Here is a 27,928-nt window from a genome sequence, read left to right on the forward strand (position 1 = left end):
TCATATAAGCTCTGCTTATACTCCAAAATCAATAGCCCTGACCTCAGAAGAAAATATTACTGCCAGTAATCTTTACTGGTTGCATAATGGTCAAGATGTCAATAATACGAAAACAGAAAACACACCTCACCTCAGCATAATTATATTATACAGATCCCTAGGCCCATCTTTCCTTTCCAAGAAAGAAAAAGGTGACCTACCAAAGTAGCAAATAAGAAAAAGGCAGTGTGACATTACATGGTTCATCACTTTTGTGGTGGCCCTGTGCCTTGTCTCAGAGTCACCAGCATGGTATCAGAGCAGGAAAGTACACAAGTTGATTCTGTGGATGGAGTATAGTTAGAAGCATAAGCTTTTGGACTCCATCAATCTGTGTATCATCTATGAAAAGGGGAAAAAAATGAAAACAAAGCAAACAACCCAAAAGATAAGCTTGTTTCAGAATATGAGGACAAGGATGATGTCACTTCCAACACACACAGATGCATACATGCATGACAGGATTTCTAGGATGTCTCCAAAATATAATTAATCTAATTATGCTGATAGTTAAGCACAAGTGTTGATTAAGGGAGCTCTTTCTGTTACCTTCAGATATAATTAGCGTAACATGAAAAAACCCTTGCCTTTCCCTAAGGCAAAATTCTAGATACAACTTCAGAATAGACATGTGCAATTCATAATCCTAAACACAGATGAATGTGCAATTGTATATGTTCTTGCTTTTCTGAAATAACCTGTATGGGACTCGCAGATCTGTACAAGACAATAGTAGCCTAGGGCTGAGCAGGTACCTCAGAGCATGTAAAAAGGCATGAGCCACTTACGGTTAGGCAACTAAATCTCATCCCTAGTGATAAAAGAAAGTGTCATCTGACTTGACACTGCACCAGAGACCTGAATAACAGGACTCCTTTCATTGCTGAGGATTTCTTCCATTCCCATTACCTACCCATTTTATACCCTCACTTTCCTTTCCTTCCTCCTCACATATCTTCTAACACTCCCCTTTTTTAAATATACAGTGGAAGATACATTGTGATTTTTTTTAAAGAAAAAAACTTATTTAAGAAACCAAGAAATGTTGAAATAATGTCACAATTCATGCTTCCTTTAATTTGTTCAGCACTGATGATTAATAAAATCAACAGAACACTGAACAGATAGGAATATTCATGGGCTTCCTTCTCTATCCCCATTAAGTTCTCAAGCCAATGAACACCTGTCTGAGTGAGGGGTAGGGAGGGAGAAAAAGATGTAATCTGTATAACTGAACTTGAGTGTTGCCAAAAGATGTCAATACACCTAACTCACCCCAACATTCATAAATGTCTACTTCATTAATTCTGTAGCTCCAGCAGAACACTGTCAGTTACTTCTTCATCTCTCACACTGCATTAGGAAACATCTGATAATAAACAACTGATATTTACGTAAGCTGGAGTACTCTCTTTCTCATTTTTATCAGTTCCAGGAAAACAAAGTAAGGAAGTTAAGGACATCACCCTACTTAAAAGTGAATTCTTACCCAAGGAGAAAGAGTCACTATCCTAAGGATCCATGAGAAGGAACAGAAATCTTGAGTTATGAGCTAATTTGAAAATAATCAGACATTTTAACCATGTTCCAGGCTTCTGCAGAGGAAAGGTATGAAGAGGGGGAAGATGGGGAAGGGTGGGAAAGGCTGTCCCCCATGCTGAGAAAGAAAAGATGATTCTGAGCATGAATACCTTTGGATACTTTCTAATTTGTGATCTTATATAGAATATAATAACGGGAACATCCAGGGACTTCATTTCCACACCTGTAGAAACCTCTGAAAACCTACAGTTGATGAGGAAAAACAGGTGCTGCAATGCAACTTACTACTGTTGTACCAAATACAAAAATCACTTTTCTCTAATAATCCTAGAATAGAAAACAAATAACATATAGGGGGTTCTCAAAGGAAAGAGATTTTAAAATAGGAGAAATCACACATTCTGATTAGGTTGGCAGAGCACCACAACCTATATATATGAGAGCTGCTCATGAAATTATTCAATTCTAAAGTATTTTTTATTACCAATTGCACAGAAAAAACACACTTCCTGACCACTTTATTCCACCCAATGGCCTCTGGAAGCTAACATGGCTTTTGCACTACTTTGCACTCTTTCTCATACTTCCGTTAGAATGGAAAATCGAAAACAAACTGCACAGGAAGCTTATTGTACTTTGTTCTAAAAATGCAGAAGAAAATAATTTGATGCTGCTTTTGAACTATTTCTTAGTTCTTCCAGATAACACCTATTGTATGCTGCTGACCCTATTCTCACTGAATAAATTAATTTTGCAGAAGACCGTATCATAGACATAGGAAGCACAGTTAACAGTATTTGGTTACCCAGGTTTGGTGACCTACATACCTTTTGGCTGCTTTTGAAGCTTTACAGTCCATTGTACACTTCCTAGCTGAGGCATTTGACAAAAGTATCTCCAACCTCACTAACTGATTTCAGCTTCACTGAATTGTCAGAGGACACTGGGTTCACAGGGAAAAAGAGTCAAATCAACCATATGGCCCATTTCAAAGACTCTGCTCTACAAAAACAGGCAAATGCATTTGTGCAGTTTTTGAAGTCTAGCTGCCCAGCATTCTTAAAGTAAAAAAAAAAAAAAAAAAAAAATTAGGACTTAAGTTGTGTGAAAAAGTCATTAGTATATCTTTAATTCATATGGATGAAGGACAATTTTGCAGAACAAGTGTGCTTAAAACTGAAGAAGTGGCCAAATTATCCAAAGGAGAACATAAGTTATCACTATATTAATGCATCAGGTTTTGTGGGGTTGTTTTGGTTTTGTTTTGGTTTTGTTGGTTTTGTGGGTTTTTTTTAAGTACTCCAGTTGGTATGTTAATGATGCCTGCCCAAATCTACTAATGTCAAATCTGAAATTAATGTCACACTTTGCTGGGCAGACTTCTGTTTGTGAAGGAATACCAACGATTAATACAACATTTCATTAGGAATATTTCTATGAACAGTAGGCACACAAATCATATTACAGGTTATATGCAGTATATTATTTGAAATTCACTTTTATTATTTATCCATACGTCAGATTTGCAGAGGATTACAGAAAGATAAAAAAGTTAACTAAACTTCCTCTTAAAGAGAAATTTTTGTATATTCATCAAATACTTCTACTAGCATATGTAGGACATTTCAGTAATAATGATTCAATGTTGATCAAGCCTCTCCCAGCACATTCTTCCCACTACAGGAATTTTACAGGTCTCAAAACATGTTTCAAGTTTGACTTCTTATGGTATGAATTCTAATATCCTAGCTATACTGACAGTTAAGGAGTTGGTTCGTACTACTAATGTATGAACATGATAACATTTTTCTGTTATGGTCAAAATCCACAATAATTAACAGCCAAAACCCCCCACACTTCCTTAAGGAAAACCTAGATGAAGAAAAGTATCATCTGTAATTTCATGATACTACTACAATTTCTGATGAAGACAGCACTCCTTATGGATTTCTGGCTCTCTGAAGAAGTCTGAGGATGCTGTCTGGCAACCTCATGGTTGCAATAAGAAAAGGAAAGCAACTCATGTGGACATGGATGGCTTATATGGATTCTCCTCTTTGAACTCTTCCCGTTGAGAACTGATGTTACTATTGAGCTTTGTGTAATGCTACATCACAGCACATTCCTTTCAATGTAAAAGAAAATCTTTCAAGATTGAGTCAACGCACTATCCTGTAGGATTTTTTTCTGTCATTTTTAAATTTATTTGATGGATATCTGTATGTCCTTCTATTCAAATGGACAGCAATTCAGACATTACTTTGGTTTATCTTTGTTATTGCCAGCAATTATGTAGCCACCCAAGTAAGAGTTACATCATTGCTCTCCCTTATACTTAACAGGCATTGTAAGTATTCTGTACTTCATCCGTTGAATACAAAACCAGACTTTAAGGTTAAAATGAAGTCTTTCAGTGTAGATTTAAACATTGTACTGTAAAAGTTCTTAATTAACTCCTGTTTGGGAAAAAAAATCTTTAGACTTTAAATTAATATGATATGTTAGATCTAGTTACAATGTGGAGGACTACTTTTTTGCTGATGGCAGAAGAAAACCACGTTTGGCTAAAAGAGTGAGGAGAGTGAGGAGAATACAGAGCTGAACATTAACTACTTTAGATGCTGTCCTATGTAGTACAGGGCCTGCTGAGACTGTGTCTTGCACTACAAGGAAGGATACATTTTAAGAGTGTAGGGGAGAGGAGGAAGAGAGAGAGAGAGAATGCGTCAAAGCTAGAGCAAAGTTACTTTGCCTGACATACTCCCACATTGACTGTTAAACTGCTGCATGAGAGTCTAAAAATCACTTTACTTCCAGACTAGAGTAGATGCAATTGTTCTTATGCAGTTACTTCTGCTGCAGTAACCTTACGAATTACAGCTCCCGAAAGACTGGCTGGTGTACACTTCCAACCTGCTGCCACCAGAGGACCTTTATTCAGGTTGCTCACCTTAAATCAATCATCATAAAGCAATTGTTCTGTCACCTGTGAGAAGCTCACCAGCCAGAAGGTTTCTTGAGCAGTCCCGAAATATGAGTTTACCTTACTCACACAGTTTCATTAATAACTAGAACAGCTAAACAGTCCCACATCCCATTAAACCATGAGTCCTCATGTTTACAGACCAGACAATCACCCTTGCTGAAACAGTTTCCTCTCCAACCCATCCTTCCACCGTGAACAAAAAGCATAAGCATTTAACATTTCACTGCTGGACAGTGTTACACATACTTTGCAGATGAGCTAGGTAATCTAAAACCAAATAAAGAGCAGCAGCTTGGAGAAAGAGTAATTTCTTGACAGCCATTGTGTACACCTCTTATTTTTTTAAATTCAGAAGATGAACAGAATGCACCATATGCACCAAAATGTCCACCTGACCTTTTGAAAAGCTATCCTGAAATGTACTGAAGAATTCAGCCTGAACACCTTTCCAGCTTTTTACAAAATGAGACTTAAGCACAGGACTGATTGCCGTAGAGAATGTTTTCCTAGACCCGTGTTTAGAGAAAGAAGAGGACTGGGCCTATAATATGTATCTATCTTTTAACTGGTAAGTACATGAGCTCATCTTGCTTACAGCTGGAATGAATTCCACACAGCATTCTTAGGAAAAATCATCAGACTATTCAGAGCCTTCTTCATATTGCAAACGTACATATTAAGAAATCTCCTTCTCCAAATACATCTCGAAAACCTTAATTTTACATTTCAGCACAATGTAAGTGCATAAACTGGAAAGTGTAATAGTATTTCAAACAGCTTCACATGCATTTAGAAGCATGCCTGTATTCAACATAAATCTGAAACATATTAGTATTTTGATAAATTTTACAGTACTGCTGACAGAAATTTTATAAAATTGATTGTATAAATCAGATTCTGCAGTCTCCACTCAGTTAAAATCTTATTCGACTTTAAGCTATGCATTGACAAAAAAATCCACTTTTTAGTAGTTACAAAGTTGACAGTAGAGAAATACATAATGTAAAAAATGAAATTTCTAGCACAATAGTTTTCACTTAATAAAGCATACTTAATAGAAGTATAGGAGAAATAGGACTGTTTCTGCAACTATTGACAACAAATGAAAATAGATGTGTAATTCAATCCTCGTATTGACCATAAAAGTAGTAATTTCTCTGCAATTTGCCATTTATTGCTAGCTTTTCTGTTATCGTTTTATACTGAATCTTATTAAAGAAGCTACTAGAACAGATAAACTGAAAATCAGACAACATCTAATAGCATTAAGAATGCTAAAACCCCCTCCCATTATGCATTCTTTTTGCCTAATCTTGTGTGTACTTTTCCTTCTCTTGGTCTTTATTATTAAGTACATTTAAATCTTGTTTGAGAATGAATTCATCCATGCCTACTGCTTATTTCCTATTGGAATTTTAAATCCATCTGTCTGCTACTAAACATATTTCATTGCAATCAAATATGGCCAAAAAATTATAGACCGAATGCACTCCTTGTCAATACTTGGTGATGCCATTCCCATCATTTTGTTATCACTGTGGCATAAAACCCCTTGTTAACTTTATGAGAGTTTTTGTTAGGATTATAGATGCAAAACTGCAAGGTGGAAAGTCTAGGAGAAGGAGGGACAACATAAAAGCTCTTTAAGAAACTTCTAGTACTAATGACCTTATATGTGTGGCAAAAAAACCCAACACACATAAACAGGCATTCTCCAGCACAAATGCTTTCAAATCTGAGATATTTCTATGCCCTTTTTTTCTTTCTTTTTTCTTTTTTTTTTTTCTTTTCTTTTTTTAAAGAATGCCCTGAATGTTTCCTTCTCCCCAGCTGGTGTCCCTAGAACCCCTGTGGCTACTAATGAGGAAAAAACTACTTTCCTTGAGTACAGATATCAAAATCCAACCGTAAATTACAGATCATCTGCATAAATGGCACTGTTAAATTTATATTTGCTGCCAAGAATATTTGCTGCTTACAAGGTCTTCAAAGTGATACTAAATCAATTAAGCGTACTCTAAATACGTAGGATTCAGGTACCAATCTGTTTTCACACTAAACGAGCTTTCGACTGATGAAAAGTGTCAGTAACCTTTCCCAAAATGCTGAACTGGCTTGTTTTCCAATTTAGCCAATGATATCTTAGTTTCTCCAACTTGTTAAGAGTGCTTGGAACCCGTAGAATTAGCATCCATACACATAAAAGTTATTAATGCTGTGTAAGCTGTTAAAATAAGACACACAAACCAAGCTGATTAAAACATCTGTGTATTATTTGATATTTATCATATCCACCATTTCAAAATAGTCATGTTTGTGTACTGTCAGTTTCTTCAGTAAAGCCACATGTAACAAAGAATGAATAGTCTGTCATAATTTTCCCGTCACAGTTTATCACCACAAAGTTTGGTACTACCTTGGTATATGAAGTGATTAATATTAATACAGACAATGCCATTTGACTTTGTCTACTGCGAACTAATGCAGGTATGTAGGATTTTATTAGTAAGAATTCCTACATTAAGCACATGTTATAGGAATTAATCATTCATTCCCTGCAGACTGCTTATATATTTTATCAGGCCATTATCTGATCTGAATAACAAGAACAATTGCATAATAAAACACATTACTGCTGACACATACAACTTCATTCTATCAACTTTGTATCTTCACAGCAAGAGGTCTTTTTTAAGCCCTCTGTTGTTTCTTCTGAATTAGACTCACCTGATTTGACATTTTGCTATATCAACAATTATGATCAAGATTGTACATACATATATGATCAAATATAATATGTATTAAACTTAATTGCCAGGATTTGACTCAGGTCATTTCCCAGTAGTAGTAATTACAGCAAAAGTGGAGTATGTGTCAAGTCATTTTTCATATAGATACTGAACTATTGCCAGGAGATACCCTAGATTTAAAGAAAATCCAAGGTAAATAATGAAGAGTATGCTCCAAACTAATAAAGCTGTTAAGTATGCTGTGATTCAACCTAAACTAAACAATGTAGTTCCTATCTGATTAGTCAAATAAATTTTAATCTTTTTTCTTTTATTGTAAAAATAGACACTGTTAGACATTCAACATTGCATGCTGCATGTTTGGGACCACCTATCAGAACAGAAAGCTTAACCTAATAAACTTCTCTGTATGCAGTCTCAAAACAGTTCATGCAAATTATCTGGGTATATTATTTTAATGCTCTGCCCACAGGGAGTATAACACAGCAATGAGCCATGTCAAATGTTACCTACTCAAAAAAAAAAAAAAGAAAGAAAGAAAAAGGAAAAAAAGCTTTGTTTTTAACTGAAAGATAAATTCATAGTACTAAAACAATAACAGTAGGATTCCTTACTAAGCCAGCAGATGTGTTATCCTTTTATTTCAAGTTCACAAGCTCATCGGGTATTTTTTCTGTCATAAATGTTACTGTCAGTTACCCAAAGACTACTATGATGCAATATGAAAGTCACCCTGATTCACTACCTCAGAACTTGTAGCCTATGCTTTGCAATTATTCCTAGCTTTAAGATTCTGAAAAGCAACTGTGAATGTCATCCTTCCGTTACTACAGATTTAGCCTTTCTTGCTTGTGTCACATTAATTTCCTAAATAAATTTTGTCTAATTACCTTTACTGTTGTGACATAAACTAATTTCTTTACTTCACAAAGAAAAGCATTTAATTTGAACCTAATAAACTTTCACTCCTGGCAACATATATTAGTTGTGATTGATTTTGAATTACACCTGAAAATGCAACATTAATTTCACATTGAGATGCTTAATAAAATGTAATTGTAAATGTATGTTTAATGGCTTCTAATGACACAAGTTAATTCTGATTAGGTGAACAGTAAAAACACTACATAAGAAATTCGAGTTGTATAGTTGATTTACAGTACCCATTTATTTTTCTGAATTTCTACTGTAAAATAACCCAAATTTGTCAAGAATTGTAAAGAAGTTTATTTTATTAAAATTCAAATCCATATTGTCCCTACAATAGATACAATAACACATGAAGAATTTAAATCCAAGTCCATTTGGCAGAATAGAGAAAAAATGCTGAAATGCTATTGATTCCTTCCAGTACATTCAAAACACCTGACTCAACTATATTTCTACTGACATAACACAAAGGTTTTATTTAGATATTAGCAAACATGAGCAAATATTTTCATTGACATACTTTTCATTCTTACTTCTTGCCTCTACCTAGGAAACAGTTAACCCTCAACTACTAGCACTAGCTGTTTTCTCTACCAGAGATGCAGCAAATGTCAATAATGGGTCCACTGTCCCAAGAGAAATAAAGCCTGCAAAAGTTCTCCTCCCTAGATGCGGATATATTTAGTGCTAAACAACACCTAACACCAGACTCTTCATGACATACCTTTATTTGATCTTTGTACCTCCTGTCAACTCTACAGCTCACCCAGCAAACCTCAATCCTACTGTTCACGAAGCCCTCTTAAACGAGTTTATCTTTTTGTTTCCGCTAGATCTTTCTCCCCTATTTAAAAAAGTGCCATCAGTACTTTCGCAGATGTCCCATAAAAGCACTTAGAAAGCAAAGCTGTTGTCTGGAACTGTCATCCTCATTAGAAGAAAAAATATACATGCATTTAATACATAAAAAACTTCATGAAAAATCTAACACCTTCAGAGATTTGGACTAAAAATGCTTACAGTTGAACACAGACAAAAACACTCTTGGTATCTATAATCCATACACATTTTACATTAAACTGAATGGCCTGTAACCTGGCATTACTTAGCAGGTCACACAGTGCTGTAGACCCCTTCTGAGGGAGCGTTTCTTTGTTTAGATTTTGTCTGTAATCTACCACATACCCACACCTAAGGCAGACATTACACAATACTTGACACACTCAGTTTCTTTCACAAGTATTCACCTGCAATTTTCCTTTCTCACAAAAGATGAGCAAATCACTTCATGCACTTTTCCCCCTGAAAACTGCTCAAGTTCCCATAGCCAAGTTCCTCTCTGACCAGAACGGTGTGACTTTAAAGAAGAAATACACATATATATAAAGATGTGTGTGTGCTTGGGTACGTGTGTGTGTGTGTGTGTGTGTGTGTGTGTTAATGCTAAGAAAAGGTTTGGAGAGCAGGAGAACACAGGGACAGAAATGAAGCATAGAGTATTTACTTACTAATGCAGTCTGCTCGGACCTCGTCGGAAATCTGAAGGAGTCCCCGCTTTCCTCTCCTGCCAGTCAGGCGCCGCTTTGTGCCCCTAGTCCACACAGGCCCAGAAGGAACTGCAAAGAGAGAGAAGCACATGCCACATCAGGCAGTTCTGTTTTGGTGGGATCCAGCGCCGCTGCCGCTAGCTCCTTGGGGGTATCCCTGCTTTCAGAGCAGACTCCTGCAAAAGAGTCATCCTTCCAAAGATTTTTTTTTTTTTTTTAAAACCAGTGATGGGGGGGGAGGGGGAAGGGGGGACAAAACGAAAAAAAAGCCCTCCCGAGGCTCCTGCACCCTAAAATTGGCGGGGGGGGGGGGGTGTCTGGCGGGGAGAAGAAAGGTACCTGCAACTCTCTCCGATGAGGCCGGCAGAGAGAGAGAGGGAGAGAGGGAGGGAGGGAGGAAGGGAGGGAAAGAAAGAACGAGGAGAGGGAGGAGAGAGGGAGCGCGCGGGGGGGGGGGTGGGGTGGGGTGGGTGCGTGCGCGCGTGTGTGTGTATGTGTGTGTGTGTGTGTGTGTGTGTGTGCGTGCTGCGCGGGGGGGCGGCGGGGCGGCTCTCGCCGGGGGCGCGGCGGCCGCCCGCCCCCTGTGCCCGGCACCACCGGCTGCAGGCGGGAGGCCCGGGGGGGCCGGGCCCGCTCCCCCCCGGGCGCCGCGCAGCCCCCCGCCGCCGCTCAGCCCGCTCACCTGCATTTCCTTAACGAGCCACTTGATGGCTGGCAGCGGCGGCGGGCCCCCGGCCCCGCCGCAACTTTGGCGGCCGCGCAGGCACGCCGCACCCGCGGAGCTGGGGATGAGGAGGTGCTGGCCGCAGAGTGCGGCTCCGTGCGCGGACCGCGCCGGCAGCTGCCCGCGGAACTTTCCGCCCGGCGGCGGGTGACAGGGGCTGGGGGGCCGCGGGGGCGGGCGGGGGGGAGCGGCGGGGGGCCGCGCCGAGCCCCGCGCGAGGCCGGTAGCGGGGCGCAGTGAGGCCGGTAGCGGGGCGCGCTCCGCCGCCCGCCTCCCCCCGGCGCTGCCTCCTCCCACCGCGCTCCCCGGCGTGTGCCGAAGGAGCGAGCGAGCGAGCTCCTCGCTATTAATAATAATAAGCCCCGTCCCCACCTTCCTCCTCTCCCTAGGAAAACAATTAATAATGCATTAAAATAATGCACCTTTAAAGCCACCGGCTGGCGATAATAAAATAATAATATTACCACCACTTAAGAGAGCGCTGCTGTGGATGTGGCGGCGGCGAGGCACGTTTTCCTATCATTCACACCCAAGTGTGAGCACAAATTATGCTTCTGGTACTCCTAAGTCCATTTCCCCTACCAGAGCAACTATCATTATCACCATCAAAGAGAAAGTCTCTGTCCAAAGCTGAATGGAGGCACTGAGTCCCCGGGTGGCTGCTGTGGCTGGGCTGCAAGGAGGGTACCCCCCCCCCCATCCTTCCGTTCGCCCCAAACCAATCTCATCGCTTCTTCTCCTCCTTTGCTTATACCGGTGGGTTAAGCATTGCGTTTGGCCCTTTCAGTGTTTTCCCTTCCGTTCCTCCCTTGACGATAGTTTGTGTATTTTAAATAAAGATTTCATTCTGCCAACCCGCAGGAAGCTTTTAACAAGATGCAGCTGAGCGTGTCGATATCTTATATCTTTTTACTGCTGCTCCGGCGTGTACATCAACTCCAAACTCATTTCTTTTCTTCTCCGCCTGATACTGTAGCATCTCGGAGACGGCGGCGGCGGCAGCAGCAGAGCGCTGCTCCCGGGGGGCACTTTTACTTTGCCCTCAAAGTATCTCCCAGCAATGAGAGCCGTCGGAGCTCCCCCACCCTCTTCTCTACAGCAAAATGCTGGGGTAATTGCTGTAAGATTTCCAGTTCCACTGGTAACACTACACAGTCTGGGAGCAGACGGGGTGGGGGGATGGGGATTTTCTTTTTGTTTAGAATACATTTTTGTGTGTGCGCTATTTTTAATTAAGATTTTTCCAGAAATAGATCCCATCGAGATTTAATTTACGAAGGTATTTCTAACGCTGGTCAATACTGTCTTCCAAGAGGAACATTTGCAATCATTTGCCTCCCCACAACGATGCGCAAATGCTCTTCATGGACCCTAAACCGTTTATGAAAGACTAAAAAAGGGATTTTGTTGTTGTTCTTTTTTTGTGTGTGTGTGTTGTGGGGTTTGTTGTTGTTGGGGGGGTGGGTTTTTTTGTTTTGTTTTTGGTTGTTTGGGGTTTTTGTGTTTGTTTTTTGTTTGGTTTGTGTTGTTTGTTTTTTTTTTTAATTTTCGCTTCATCTGCATTAAGATGAAACTTTCTTCAGCATACCAGCTACCTTCTGTCGATTTCTGGTTTTTAAGAGGCGCTTCCCCCCGCCCCCACCACCGGGATGTTGTAAATCAAGGTGATTCCTTTCCGTGATACGCGTTTCCCAACCCCTAGCCGTGCAATTCTAGCTCGCTGGTCCCCCTGCTTCTCCGCGGCTGCTGAGCCGTAACCACCTCCTCACGCTACGGCTCCAGCACCAGGTTAAACCACAGGAGAGGCATCGCGCGGGCCTAAGGCTCTCCGAAAGCGGGGCCTCTGGCGAAGGCAGCGAGGCGAAACATCCCCGCCGGCTGCCGAGGGAGCGCGACCGGGGACGCCCCCGCGCCCGGCGGGGCTCTCCGCCCGCTCCCCCCCCCCCCGCCCCGGGCCGCCCCAGCCCGGCTGCCGGGCGCGGCAGCAAGCGGAGTGCGCCGGTGGAGCCGGGGCGGGCGGTCCGGCCTCGCCCCGTGGTCACCGCCGCCCGGCAGCCGGTCAGGGGAAGCACTCGGCCTCCGCCCCGACAAGGGGCTGGGTAGGAGCTTCCGACCCCAAAAGTGACAGAGGGCGGACGGCCCGCTCGCGGGTGATACTTCAGCCCCGAGGTGTGCCCTGCACAAACCAAAGCACAAAGCGCTACCCTTGAAAGAGTGCAGGCGCTGGAGAGAGCGCCTGGTGCTCCTGGTACTGAGCACCGCCGGTTTTTATCTAAGGTTCACTACAACTCAATTTGACCTAGTTTGAAGCAAGAAGATTGAGAGTTTGGGGGGCGGGGGGGAGGGAGAAAAAAAAAAAGAAGGCAAAAATATTGCCCCTTCCCCTTTATTTAAGGGGGGGGGGGAGAAAAAAATAAGAAGCTGAAAATTGTGAAGTTGTAGAGTGCATGTTTATTGAGACAGGTCAACAGAAAAGTTAAGTACTTCCTCTCAGTGGTGCTTTCCCCTTCAGTAGATCACTTGTGAGCATTGCTTTAATTTACAACTAAATATGGCATCACTATTGTTTGTAAAACTGACTTTATCTGTACAGTAAAACACTGCTAAATGCAGTAGAAAATTAAGTAATCTAACTTCTTAACACTCCTTATCAAGTTGGAATTATCTTTCATTCCTATGTTCCTTTTGATCTTCAGTTTTTCCCTTCACTTTTTCTTTGACTTAGATTTTTCTAGCTTACTACATCTTATTCCTACATTTCACTGCATATTTCTTTACAGGAGTAAATTCTACAATTTGTAATGTATTGATATATATTACCTTTCATGAGTACCAAAGTTTTGTGCAGTATAGTATCTTAAGAGATCACTTCTCCATAATTTATGTGAAGCCCTAATGAAGCACCCATTCTGCACCCTGAGCTTACACTATGCTTTTTGAAGTTTGTGAAGGTTGGGGTGAATTCAGCATTAGAAAGTGTTGCAAAGTTAGTCACATGAGAGCCACCAGGTGAAAATCCATCAGGATGCAAAATCACATAGAACTAAACAAGAAATAAAAATAAAATGTTCCAAACATTAATTTAGAAATAAAAATGTATCAGAATTAAGAAAATCTCCAAGCTGCAGTTTCTGCCAAGACTTATGAGATCTATCATCTGAAATAACTAAGTTTAACATAGAGCCAGTACTGCACCTGTACCCAACTAAGATAGAGTAAGAAAGGTGATTTGCATATCTGTTTTTTAAAAAATTAGTTGTAGTAGTAAATATGCTGTTTTATACATCACCAGCACTTCTTTTTAGACATAATCTATTTCTTTCCTGCAAGCCACCCAAGAAAAGTATGGGTGAGGCTGGGCATTTTAAAAATACTGATAATGAAGCTTGTGCAAAGGAAAAGGCAAGCCTAGGAAAACTGCAAACCTGGCAGTTTTAACATGCAAAGTACCATCTTATTTTACTTCCACCTTTAGGTCTCTGTGGGCACACATGCTTCTTTTTCAAAATCAACTTCAATCCTCAGACTTCTGCTTTTTGTCAACTAAAATCTCTGAAGAAAAGCAGTAGATATTTGGGTATGTAACATTTTTATAACCACAATGAACCAAAAGAGTTTGAATTGTCCCATCCCAAAACAAAAGTTGTGAGAGAAGAGGAATAGAAAATACATGGGAAAGAACACAGCAAGAAACGCTTTGTGAAACTTGTCTTAACTATTTTTTCCCAGGACAGTCTAACATCTCCTGCAAGCAACTGAGAAGATGACTTAGCAATTTGTAACCACCTGGAAGGCAAAAAGGGACATTCTTGCAAAGACCAGGTGCCTGTAAGCAGCTCTGAAGCCTTGATATCTTCACATCATTAATTTGCGTGACATGGCTTCATCAGCACAAGCTCCCCATAGCTGTACATTCCTTATTCACACTGGTCAGAACTAAGCACTTTATTCTAAGGAAGAAGGAAAATATTGAAATTAAAAATTACACAGTACCAGTATTAATATACTTTCCTGATAATCGTGCCTTGAAGCAGACAGGTGAAAAGGTGACTGCGAAAAGATGATACATATTTTTCTACTCACTGGGCGTACAACATAATTGCCCATTGTTCAAAGTCTGTACCTGTATGCTACACATACTCCCAATGTGCATACGATGAGAGAAATTAAGAAAGAATTGAATGCATATACACGAATTAGCTTCCTTACAAAATGAAAGAAATATATCGTTGGAAGGTGTTTCCTACCTTTGGATTACAGGGTGCCTAAAAATGTACTTGCTGAAATAATCTTTCATTTTCAGGTTGCTGGAATGGAGTTCCTTTGCATACATAGGACTAGGTATGCACCCAAGACCCAAATGTCTCATGGGTCATAGTGGGAATTTTTCCTGGGGAAGGACTGTAGCTCAATTAGCATGACAGAATGTATTAATGAGAAAAAATATTATTTTATTATAGGACAGTCATATTTATATATTAACTATGTTCATTTATAGAACAACAACCATATCTCCAAGTGTATGTAAATTGAAATATTTTGGTAATACTACTTGTATCTGCTAGTATTTTTGTTAAAAAAAAAAGTTTTAAAAGAAAAATAAATAGTTCAAACTAAGATGTTTTACAAGATGTCCTTAATTGTCCTTTTGTCTTTTGATCAAGAGGCTAAATGGGTCTTTGGATCCCCATTATTGAGAAAGTATTTTTTCCTGCATGACTGAATGCCATAATTTTTATTCATTATTCCTGACCTTTTATGTGTTAACAGTCTCACACTGCACAGAAGAATTGCATCTATTTTTAATAACATCAGGTGGAAATCTTGAACAATTAAACTGTAGACCGTGGGTCAGATCTGATAATCTAAAGGTATTTTCCCTTGTGTCCCTCTCCCTAAACCTCTGTTTAGGCACCTATGTTTGAATTCATAGAAATGCTGTCATTTGTTACTTTACTAGAGCAACAAGCATTAGCTAAGGAACAAACATGCTTAGCTCTGGCTAGGCACCTGCTTAACTTTAGCCAAGGAGACAAAAAAGGGAAAACCAGCTGCATGTCTTTGTGTCAAAGTAGATTTCTAACTGTTAGAGATCAACCTGAGAAAAAATATGAAGGACTGTGTATCCAACATCAATATATGTTTGCATTATTATTATTCCTTTCATTGAAACAGCTGGTGTTAGATTTGAAAGCCTGTCTGACCGGACCACATGTCTGACCAGTATATCAATACCAACGTTCATGTAGGCCTTGAAAAATTCCAGGGGTTTCAGTGTTCATTACAACATACATTGAAGTTTTATCAGATTGTAGTCCATTATGGATTTAGATTCTGGTCTGCAGTACTGAAGATAAAACAAGATTTTGACATTTAATTTAGTGAGAATAGGATTGGTCTCCAAATGAGTAACCTCATCTTTCTTCTTAAGCAGAGGGCCTGGTAAGAGCTTGACAAGTGTTTCATTAATCCACCCACTAATAATTTGGTTGAGTTTCTTATATACTTGCAGTGCAGATTGAAGACTTAAGATTTCTGAAATGGAAGGAAAAACCAACGTTGTTCTCACTTTAAAGCCTCTTTTTTCACTAATTCCTACAAGATGTGTCTTAAGCATATGTTTCATATCCTTAACTAAAAAGAATTGAACTGTTAAAAATAAAGTGAAACTATGAAGATGAGAGAATAAGGTGATACTTTTGGGAAAAATGATGACTGATAGCAGAACTCCTTAAGGCAGATAATGATGTGCCTTCTGATAAAAAATATCATAGTTCTCTTTGTGGTCTTTTAATAATGACCTTTATCTCTATTATACTAATGGTTTAAAGACAGAAAAGTCTTTGGTTATGTCCCTGGTGGAATGTGTGTTAGATAAGCATGTTATTTTTAATTTGTGGACTAATGTAATACATGCTGAATTTTTTGGACATCAGATCATGTCTTCATGAACCATAAAATCTCTTCCTCCTTCTCGGCTTACCCATCTGATTACTTTTACTTTTTTCATCTTAGGGTTTAAGGGGTATCTCTTTAATACCTCCACAAATTAAAACCAAAAGCTTTATACCATTGGAATCAATAGACCAAGCTTATGCAGCTTAAAATGTTCTGTATATGGCTTCTTAAAATACTTTATTAATACACATTAAGTGAAGAATAAAATCTTCAGAGAAAATAATTATTTTAGAGAATCAAAGGGATGTTTGTCAGAAGTGTTTCATAGTGTCTGGAAAATAGGAATGCTTATTCTGTATAATTCAGTTTTTGGTGAAAAGCTAATTTATTCTCAGGTTTTTTCCTAAGGTCCAATTAGGTTTCAATAGCCTAGTTAAATTAAGATTTATCCTCCCTTTGGTGTTTTCTATTACTTTTTGCAACTATAACTGGAGGCAGGACTGTTTATTATGCTGTAGCCTTTGTTATAGCTTTCATTGCAGAAATATGTGGATATCTGCAGATAGGACACCATTCTTATATTGTAACATACTTTAGGTACAAGCTGTACGTAGTGCTTAAACTCTGAGTTCTCAGTTTCCACTGAAACTCCAGACTCATATTATAACTCGTAATATTCTTTGCAACATTCCCATTTAGTTCTATAGAATACCAGCTAAACTATTCATAGAAAAGAGCATTTAATGTGAAAAGGAATGCAAAAGTTATGATGTTCTTGGAGTTGTCCCTTCAGATATGGAGAAGTAAATGTGTTGAGGTGCTAAGCAGGGATTGGTCAGCTACAATGCCTATACTTCCCTAACATAACTTAAAGACCAAAAGAAACTTATAGCATTTCCTTAAGCTTATGCATACAAACTGTACAAAATCCTTTATGAATTATTGCATGAATCTGTAGAAAACTAACTATGAGTAGGAATTACCTCATATTTCTTTTAAATCTAGATCATCAATAAAGTTACTGGCAAAAATTTGACACATATAATGCATATTTTTGAACATGATCAAGAACTGTGAGATGCAAAAGACAGGAAAAGATCAGAGGAAGAAAGAAAAAGAAAGAAAAAGAAAGATTAAGAAAGAAAAAGAGGGGAAAAAATAGTGGATGTACCCACAGATTAATGTAACAGCCATTTCTTGTTTATGGAAATCACCTTCCTACAAACCTGTTTTCATGATTCAGCAGTCTAGAAGTCTATGATTTGCAATACTAGATCTATCAGCAGTGAAGGGAAATTTGGGTCAAAGTGAAACTTTATTGTAGAGAGGATAGATGAGAGGAATTGCACAGCCTGGGTCTGAATGATCAGTATTTTCAGCAATTTGCTATGACACTAGGTAAGTGATACAGTTTCGCACAGCTATATAATGCCAGTACTGGTGTTGGCAAGCATAATGATGGTGAAGCAACATTAAAGCCTATGGATGAACAAAATTAAATCTAAAGTGACACTGCTGTTGAGAAAATATTGCCTGAGAAAGCAATATTTTAAGATGTGATGCAGACTTTGCATACTCAATAGAGTGGCTTCAAAGTTTTATAGGAAAAATACTATAATGATGTGCCAAAGAAAAAATATTTTTAAAACATTTTAAAGCTAAAATTCATTAAGCATTTCAGAAGATGAAAATGCCTACTCTTCTGAACAAAGTTGCACACTAAAATTTCCTATCAACAATTCTTTCTGTAACTATAATCTCAAACAAACACTGATACTCTTCCAAAAGTTACAACTCACAATCAGGAAATAAGTCACCCACCTATTGCAATATATTTCTTGATTACTTAGAGTGAAATATTTCTAAAACTATAGATTCATAAATGCTAACTGTGAAAATAGAAAAAGCTGGAATTTGAACTACTGTAAACAGAGAACTCTTCCTGCTTTCGAAGTGCAGCACTGGATACACAACAAGGAAACTGGTGCTTCGGCCACAGATTTTATTTCTCTTATAAGATTGCTTACACATTTCAAGTAACTTTGGTAAACCATGTTGTAGTATTTTGGCTTTGTCTTTCTAGTGTTGGATTTAGAATAGCATACTATCCAGAATATCCAATATACTTTGTCATATTCCAAATGATTCACAAATAAATTTGATTTCTCTGTGACAAAAATTCTGAGCATAAAAAGCAAACTGAAGCTGAAAAGAGCAGGGGGGACTTAACAAGAAAATTAAGCATTTCTGCTCTCGTTTTCACTAAAGTTCTATTTGCATTTGACACTAGAAAAATCTTCCCTGTACACACTTTTTTGGACTGTCTTACCTATTTAGAATGTCTCGTACAAATGGTTGTACAATGCTGAACACAATGACTTGTAAGGAGGCAGTGTAAGGGTACAAACAATCTTTAACCTAGGAAATGTGATTAGAACCATAAATTGCAGAGATACACAATGTTTTCCATGTTCTGCCAGATTACAAGACTTAAACATATCTTAATAAACTGCTTGATAAAGAACCTAGTATGTTCCAATACTGCTCTCATATGATAGAGTGTAACAGGCTCCACAGTGTTATACAACAAAAGTCACACACTCAGCGAGACCACTAGACTGCAACTAAAGCACCAAACTCTAAGCCATTGATTTTAAGTCTTAAACTTTAAGGTACACTAATGAAAAAGGTTTGTTTTGTCTTTTAAATCCCTAATTATTGTCTCCTCTACACTATCTTCATTAATGCTAGACCAGATGTACAATAGTTTTATGAACTCAGAATCAGGCCCATAAGTATTTCCAGATGAGCTCCCCCAATATTATAGTCTGACCCTCAGCAGCCCAAGTACTAACAGAAGAAACTTTTTCTTCCTTTAAACTGTGTCACAAGAGTGAAGTACAATAAAATAGCTGCTTAAAAGAAACCAGAATCTCTAGGCTTGTTCATTTACAAAGAATCAATAGCAAATAAAACCCTTCCAATTCCAGCTAACTAAAGTTATTAAAATAAATGAAATTTTGAAGAGTTTACAGTGTGAAAGAAGTTTAATCTAGTATTGTTGAGTCCTGGGAGCTGAGTCTTAAATACTCCTAATACAACACTAAAGATGTGGTGAATAAGGACCTGTTTCTTTTGGTCGCTTATGTAATAATAAATACCTTCTTCCATTCAGCTCAGGCTCTTATTGCCTCAGGTAAGTAACAGAACACTTCACACAGCCCCAGAGAAGTTAGAGCCATCCAGTATGGCCAGAAGACTCTTTGTCCTTCTCAGGCTGGCACTGGGACTACTAGGCCCATGGCATCTGTGCATTCCAACTCAACTAAAGTGAAAAGAAAAATATAACCTCTGATATTGCCCATATGCAGTTGCAGAGTATGTAAACATAATTTATTGCAGCAACCCAAAGTAATGATAATCATTACTAAACAGAAGTGCTTCGCGCTTTGCAGCCGTATATTGAAAATTAGTAGGTTTACCTTTCAGAGGTGAATTTTCAACTGCAGCTTACAGAGAAGCTGTTAGTCCCCTAGAATAATGGTGAAGGGAAGCAAAATAATTACCATGGCTATATCTTGCAGGTAGTTGCTTTGTAGATAATACAAACCTTATAAATCCGGGCACTTCCTGCATTTTTACAGAACTATGCCAGCCTAATTCAGGAATCAAGTCCATATATTTGGGATTCGTGTGTTCTCTTCCTTCAGGATGTCCCATATTTCACTTGTTGATATCTCTCAGTTGTCAATTAACTAGTTAACTTACTCCTGAATTCTTGTAGAGAGAAGCAGTAAGAGTAAGTGTATTTTCCTACAGTGACTTCTCACTGGGGCTGTTAGGTGAGTCAGCCACTGACTGAACAATACGCAACATACAACGCAAAACATTTGCCAGGAGTTTTTTCTCTAATTATTTCAAGAAGTTCAATAGGATTGGATTCCAGACCTTCTGGAATGCCAATAACTTCATTCACCTTCATCATATTCACCTTTCTGTTCATTTGACGTTGAAAGGATTTAGCTTCATTTATCATTATAGTCCCCATGGCATCTTGGGCTGATAATAAATTTTCCAACTTTTTGGCTGTCAAATCAATTTGGAAAATCCCATTACATATAACTTCAATCCTCTTATTTATGTTTGAAACTCCTTCTTGAAAACTGTCTAACCTTTACTAAGAACATCTGTCTTTGCTGTCAGCTTTTGTTTCAGTCCCATGATCTCTGTTCTCACAGTGGAGAGCATACAGGTGGACACAAGGATGACAACATGGAAGCATTGACTACTATTCAGTAACATTAATTTCATAATTGAAACTAAAGACCTAACTTTGATTCTGTGAAGCATTTAAACTCCAGAAACATTAGTATAGGGTTTAAAAGTAGTCCAGCTGGTCCTTAAAACACATCATAATTAGCTGCTTGAAGCTTTGTGTATTAGATAAATTAAATGACATTTACAAACTAGATTAAACCACTAGCCTTTTTTTTTAGTAAGGGTTTGTTGTTTTGTTTTGTGGTTTGATTTTTGTTGTTTTGTTTTGTTTTGTTTTTATTTTAATAAATCCATGAATCACAAATAATGAAAAATGCAATGTGTGCTTAACTGTGTCTCCTTTTTGGGATGCCCATTGACCTGATCATAAGTTTACTTGTTAGGAGAGTACAAGTGTAACCACCTACTAGAAACAGAAGCAATCAAGATTTCTGGAGGGTGATACAGGTACTGGATGGTCCAACGAAGGGTGGCACACAGCTGGATCTGTTCACGGTCAGCTTTATTAATACAGAAGAACCTGCTGGATATGTGACAATCAGTGGTCGTCTTGGACGTAGTAGTGGCATTCAGGATACAGTTCAGGAAGGGAGGGCTTTAGGGTCAAATCTACTTTTAGAGCAACTTTCAACTTATTCAAGGAATTGGCATAGTAGAACCCAGGGGAGGCAGCTCTGAAAGGCAAGAGGAAGTCAGGTAAGCTGACTAGTCTGATGCAAGAATGGTCTAACTCAAGAAAACAGGTAACAGAGAAGCTTGGATAAACAGGAAACTCATGCCAGAGCTCCAATGCAGAAAAGAAGGATACATGGAGTGGCTCACTTTCATCACTGGGAAAATGATGGAGTGAGTCCACTTGGGTCAGAGGATGGTGGATAATGGGTCAGTGTCATGGTTTAACCGCAGCCAGTAACTAAGCACCACGCAGCCACTCAGTCACTACCCCCACCCAGTGGGATGGGGGACACAATCGGGAAAAAACAAGTGAAACTCGTGGGTTGAGATAAAAACAGTTTAATGAACAGAAAGGAAGAAACTACTAATGATAATAATAACAATAATAAAATGACAATAATAATAAAAAGAATTGGAATATACAAAACAAGTGATGCACAATGCAATTGCTCACCACTTGCTGACCAATGCCCATATAGTTCCCAAGCAGCGATGCCCCCAGGCCAACTCCCCCCAGTTTATATACTGGGCATGACATCACATGGTATGGAATACCCACGTGGCCAGTTTGGGTCAGCTGTCCTGGCTGTGTCCCCTCCCAACTTCTTGTGCCCCTCCAGCCTTCTTGCTGGCTGGGCATGAGAAGCTAAAAAAATCCTTGACTTAGTATAAACACTACTTGGTAACAACTGAAAACATCAGTGTGTTATCAACATTCTTCTTATCCTAAACCCAAAACACAACACTATACCAGCTACTAGAAAGAAAATTAACTCTACCCCAGCTGAAACCAGGACAGTCAGTCTGGAGACTGGTAACAAGATGGGTACTTCAGGGGTATGTCCTGGAACCTGGAGAGTACAAAATCTCTGTAAGGGACCTGGAGGAAGTGGCAGAGGGCACCTGCCTGGGAGAAGCCTGGTCTTACCCCAAGACTGAGCCTGCTCTGGGCAGGTGCCTCCCCAGGCCCCTGCCAGTCTTCATTGTCCTATGATCTCTATGAAGTTCACTCTAACAAAAAATTTTATGTCAAATAGAAGAAAAGGAGGAAAGCAAGAACATGGGAACATGGAAATACATTTACTTTTTGACTTAATTCTGGTAATAACATACACTAAAAGCCAGAGGAATTACAAATTCAAACAGACCTACAGATTTATACTTAACTATTTACTAGAAAGAAAAAGAAAATGTCTCCTCTCTATGAGATGATTTCTTAATACACATAAACAAATAGTGCAATAATATTTTTTCCAAATTTTAGCTGAAGTTTAGTATTAGAGTTAGTACTGTTATTGAAATAGATAAACTTTTAAAAAAAGATCTTAAACCACTAGATTACCGGTTGTTTACATAGAAAAGCATTATTGCTCAAAACACAAATGCATGAAAATGCATATGCTGCAGAAATATTTAGTTCTAGAGTAACCAAAAAAAAAAATGATCACTAGGAATTCTGTCTTTTAATAAGTGTAGAGACACCCTTGCAATCCATGACAGCATGAACTATCTATTAAATAAATATTTATTAAATAAATATCTACTAATATCGACTAAATATCTATTAAATAAATTTGTACATTTTGTTAACTTTTAGTTTTTAAACTTCTGCATGTTTGACCGAGAACACCTCCAAAAACAAAATGAAAAAAAAATTCAAAACCAACCCTATACTGTTAGCCTAAACTAAGAATTTTTAAAATTTTCAGGTAAAAAAAGGATGTATATGAAAACTTACTTTTTGTTACACAAAAAACAGGCCATAATTTTTTTTTTTAGTGTCTTTTCTTAGAAATTCTAATGTTTCACTTACACTTGCAATACATCAGAGTACAATTGTATTTACATTTGCTAGGAGGAAAAACACCAACAGATGTGGATGCCACTTCCACAAAACATTTCTTAAATAGTCATTTTCATCACAAGATTTGGATGTTTTCTTATATACTTCTTATTGTTAACTCATATCTTATCTTGTACACTGCCCCTTTACTCAGAAATAGCAGGTCCATAAGATCACACCTTACGTCTTTGTCAGTTTTAAACTTCCAAGGGTCTTTAACTTCAGTAGAATTTGAGGACTTTTGAGAATCTACAGTTTATTTAGTGAGTTAGAAGTTAACTCAAAAGCCTAATCCTGAAAGCTGATTTTTTAATGTCTCTACCGGGTAAAAAAACTTTATTGGAGTCTTTCAACAAAGGAATATCTTATTGCTTTTGAAGGTCCATTCAGACAGGAATCTTCACTCAAACTACTCCCCAGTAAAGAATTCCTGTTTGTCAGCATTCAGTTCTTCTGTGTAGAATGACTTTAAAATCTTGATCTCAAATTGGTTTGAGAGAGGGGAGAACTCTCTATTCCTATCTGTCAATTTACACTTAAAAGTGAAGATAAACTCATTGCTTCCCAAACATCCCCTCTGGCAATGAAAGCTCAGCAGTCCAAATCGCAATCTCACTAGAATGTGGCAATCTCCTTCAGTTTATGCTATCACAGCTGCACTGAAACAGATGACTAGGGTGCTTTCCCAGTGTTGCTGAACATTTATTGTTAGAGATTTATGCTACTGAAAATCAGCAGGACTGTGCATTTATACATCATATCTAGCCTCTGACAACATACTCTACTGGTGATGCACAAATGCAACACTTTTCATACCATTTCCTCTCAAGTATTGTTGCTCTGTAATACTGCTACAAGTAAAAAGGGACATTTGGTTTTGTCACAATACCATATACTCAATGACTTTATGTTTATAAGCTTACTTATCAGAGCCCAGAGCAGCTGGAGTTGTTGCTGTGCTGCCTAGAAACTATCAGCACGTGAATAGAAAAGTCTCAGTGATATGAACAGAAAAGTCTCAGCAATAGTAAAGGAGTTAATCTGAACACATACTAAGAACATACATAATAAGCAAGAGGTTGTCGTATGCATAGTTTTCCTTACAAGTGTAGCCATACTTCAGGGTCTAGTGACCTTTTGATACCCATGAAATTTTCCACTTGCTTCAGAACTGGCAGATCATTTTCATTGTGCTTATGATGTTGTCTGAAATCCTGGAGTATATTAAGTACGCTCCTTATAAAACACCTATATTCAGCTGCTCCGTAGTCTTCAAACACAACATAATTCCCTGCAGGCTTGTAGGGTTCCTGCCAGCCAAAATGAGTGCCACAGACATTCTGCCCCCAAACTTCCTACATGCCCTTTTATTTTTAACCCAGAAAAAAAAGAACAATTCTACTCAATTAATGACAAAAATAAAAACTCTTCTTTACAGCAGGAACCATAATTTTCTGTCCTGTGTGATGAACATCTCCTTTTTTCTTGGGGGCCTGCCTACTTCTCTGCCTGCCTCTGCTGAGGTGTCCCTACTTCAGAACCATTCACCCCTCATAACACTCTCCCTTCCTTCTGGGCTGCAAGACTTTGTTATTTTGCCCTCAGGGTATTAGGACTCTGAGTGGATTCCTAACATTGTGCCTTGTTTTGGGGGTTTGTTTGTGTGTTTGTTTGTTGCCTTAAGGAGTGTAGGTAGCCACAATCCCGGGCCTACAAACTCAAAGAAGGGAATATTTTTTTTGCTGGATGTCAGCAATGCAGACCTGATATTTCATTACCACTGCTGTGCCTCTCTAGGCCCCGGGAATAACGTTGTATCTGAAATGTTCATGCTCTTTGTAAATATTTTCAATTGTGTCTTTAATTGTCTAATTATGATGTCAAGCTCCATGGATTCTCCAACAGGGATGTGGGTAGAGGGGGTAATGGAACCTTATAAATAAAATTAGTATTAATTACTACCCTGATCATCTTTCATCTTTTGTCTCTCCCACCCCAGCCCTTTGGCTGTATGCCTGATTGTTCTTCTGAGTGTCTGAACAGGTGTTTCAGAAGCTTTATCTTCTACTAAAAAAATCTAAATAAACTTTGTCCTTTTTTTAATCATGAAAAAGGAAGGTAAATGCAAAACAAAACAAACAAACAAATCAAAGGTAAACTGAAATCTTATCCATTCATTTTCATTCTTAATTATATTGGAGAAAGAAAATTTCAGTATTGATATTAAAAGCTTTATATAGTATTAACCCATTTAAATTGCTCTTACACTATTAGTTTATAACAAACATGTTTCTTATTTTTTCCTACATTTAGGATGGACTTACAGTTTACTGTGTTATTTATGTTATTGATTTTACTATATTAATTCCATGTAACATATAGAACATACTAATTTATACGCCTATGTTTTAATTGCTTGCGTAATTTAATTAAATGTTCTAAGTATTCAAGGAGATTCAGAGAAATTTTTTGCATTTTGTCAATACACAAGGTGTCCAAATGTCAACAGAGATAATACAACCTTCTCAGGGAAGTTCTTTTCTGTACTTATAATTTTTTATTACTTGTACATGATGCTATTTTGTACTTATAAAGCCTATTGGTATCCATGAAATTTAGCCATTCCTCCATGATCCTGGTGTATAACAGCGAACCAAAGACCATATGCCTTTTCATACAGATAGTGATATCACCAGTTGGTGAACTGACCCATTCTAAAAAATGAAGGTCCATTCTGGGTGCAGGATTTGTGTTTTCCAGATTAGCAATTCTATCTGAATGTCCTGAAGCTATATTTTGGCATGTTGATCTCTGCAAAAAAAATTCACTACTCCTGCTTTAAAAATTGCAATGACAAAGAAATCAAATAGCTTAGTGTTTGTCAGTTTTGTTCAAATTAGCTTCAGGTAAAATCAAGTAAAACATTTTACAGAATTTGAACTCCTCAATGCAAATGGTGACACTTTTAAGAAATTTGTAGATTATGCCAGTTGGTAAATAAGCATACTTATTGTGAATCAGCTGGAAATTTTAAAAGATTAGTTATTTCTTCTTCTTCTTCTTCTTTTTTTTTTTTTTTAATCTGATGATTTTGAAATAATGGAGCATGAACATTGGAAACATAGAGCTTATCTTGGTGAAGACTGTGAGAAATGCATTAATACACAGACTGTTGACTGGCCATGGATAAAGGACTAATGTAGTCTTCCCACCAGTCTGGTTGCAAAATTCTTGGGTACAAACTTGATACAAGGATAATGGAACCTTGATCTTAAAAACATTGAGAGCAACCAAATAAATACAATTTCAAGGAGTCATCCAAGGTCAAAATGTATGCATGACAGACACAGCTCTGATTTCCTTATTTCTGGTTTTGTGACTTCACTGCAATACCTTCCTTCTCCTTTTTTCAACACTCTTCCTCATTCTTGAAAATTTAAAATTATTAGGTATTTTAGAGAAACACATTGTCTCTGACTTCCCACAACTTCCATGGACTAAAACAGAACCACATTTTAATTAGAACACTTGATTTAATTGGTGCTATGAATCTCTAGTTGCATTTGGCAATGAATCACAAATTAACATAATCTTTTTTTAGAACTTCGCCACAGGTTTTCTGTTGTTATTTTTTAAACCCACAAATTTTGCATTCCTCCCACTGCCTGCCCCCACATATGGTCTCTTAAGATTCTAAAATTGTACAAGTCTCTCTGACATGCATTACAACCCAGCTGTATTTAAACAGTTATGCCTTCTACTGACTGTTAGTTTATATTATTCTGTGATTCTTCTTCCCCTTCCCCCTCCTTTTTTTTTAAAATCTCTTATAATGCATTGTCTATTCATATCTGAGGAGAATGCTGTCTTGTCAGAAAGGGGGCTTGATAGGTATCATACCCCTCAAGGAGTTGAACTTAAAAATGTTAACTATCTAGATATTGTCACCGAACCACTCCTCTGAATTTATCCCAACTCTATGCCTTCATATTACAGTATTTCCCATTTTATTTTGTGTGCTATACATGCAACAATAAGCACACTAACCAATTTCTTTCCTCTTAATTTCAGTATACTACTTGTTATTGGTTGGACCAATAAAACACCCTCAGAAATGTAATATTAACAAAAGATATGGAAAACATACCCTACAGTTAGACAGAAAACCCTGACAGGAGGTAGCAATTTTTTTCTAATTATATATGCAGCGTCAAAAAAGCACTGCTAGCATTTTACCACTACAGTGTTCATGCAGTCACATGTCAGAGCAAGTGTCGGTTTTAATGAATTTACAATTAACATGCAATTTTACTATTCCAACTCATGCTGATATTAGTCATTTTAATTGTGTAAGTTTAAAATATAATACTAGTTTACTGTCAACGAGATGAAGCCCAACCTCACCCAAATGTAGAAAGATTTATAATCCCAATTAACATTTGAAATATATAGGGCTAAACTTACAAAATGTGAAGTGTCAGTTACTAAAATCTGTGATCTGTTTCCCTAGATCTCATGATGCCATTTCTATAGCATATTGCCAGAGGCAATATGTCTATGAGTCAATTATATATCAACATTTATTTTTCAATGACTCCCTTAGAGGACTAAGGAATTAACTATCTAGATACATATATAGCCTCATCACCATAGAATCAAAGTGCCTCTGGAGTACTTAAAAATAGAAGAAACAGCAGACATCCTTGTTCTTCTTCC

Source organism: Buteo buteo, chromosome Z (genome assembly GCF_964188355.1).
Source record: "Buteo buteo chromosome Z, bButBut1.hap1.1, whole genome shotgun sequence".
Classification (NCBI taxonomy): Eukaryota; Metazoa; Chordata; class Aves; order Accipitriformes; family Accipitridae; genus Buteo; species Buteo buteo.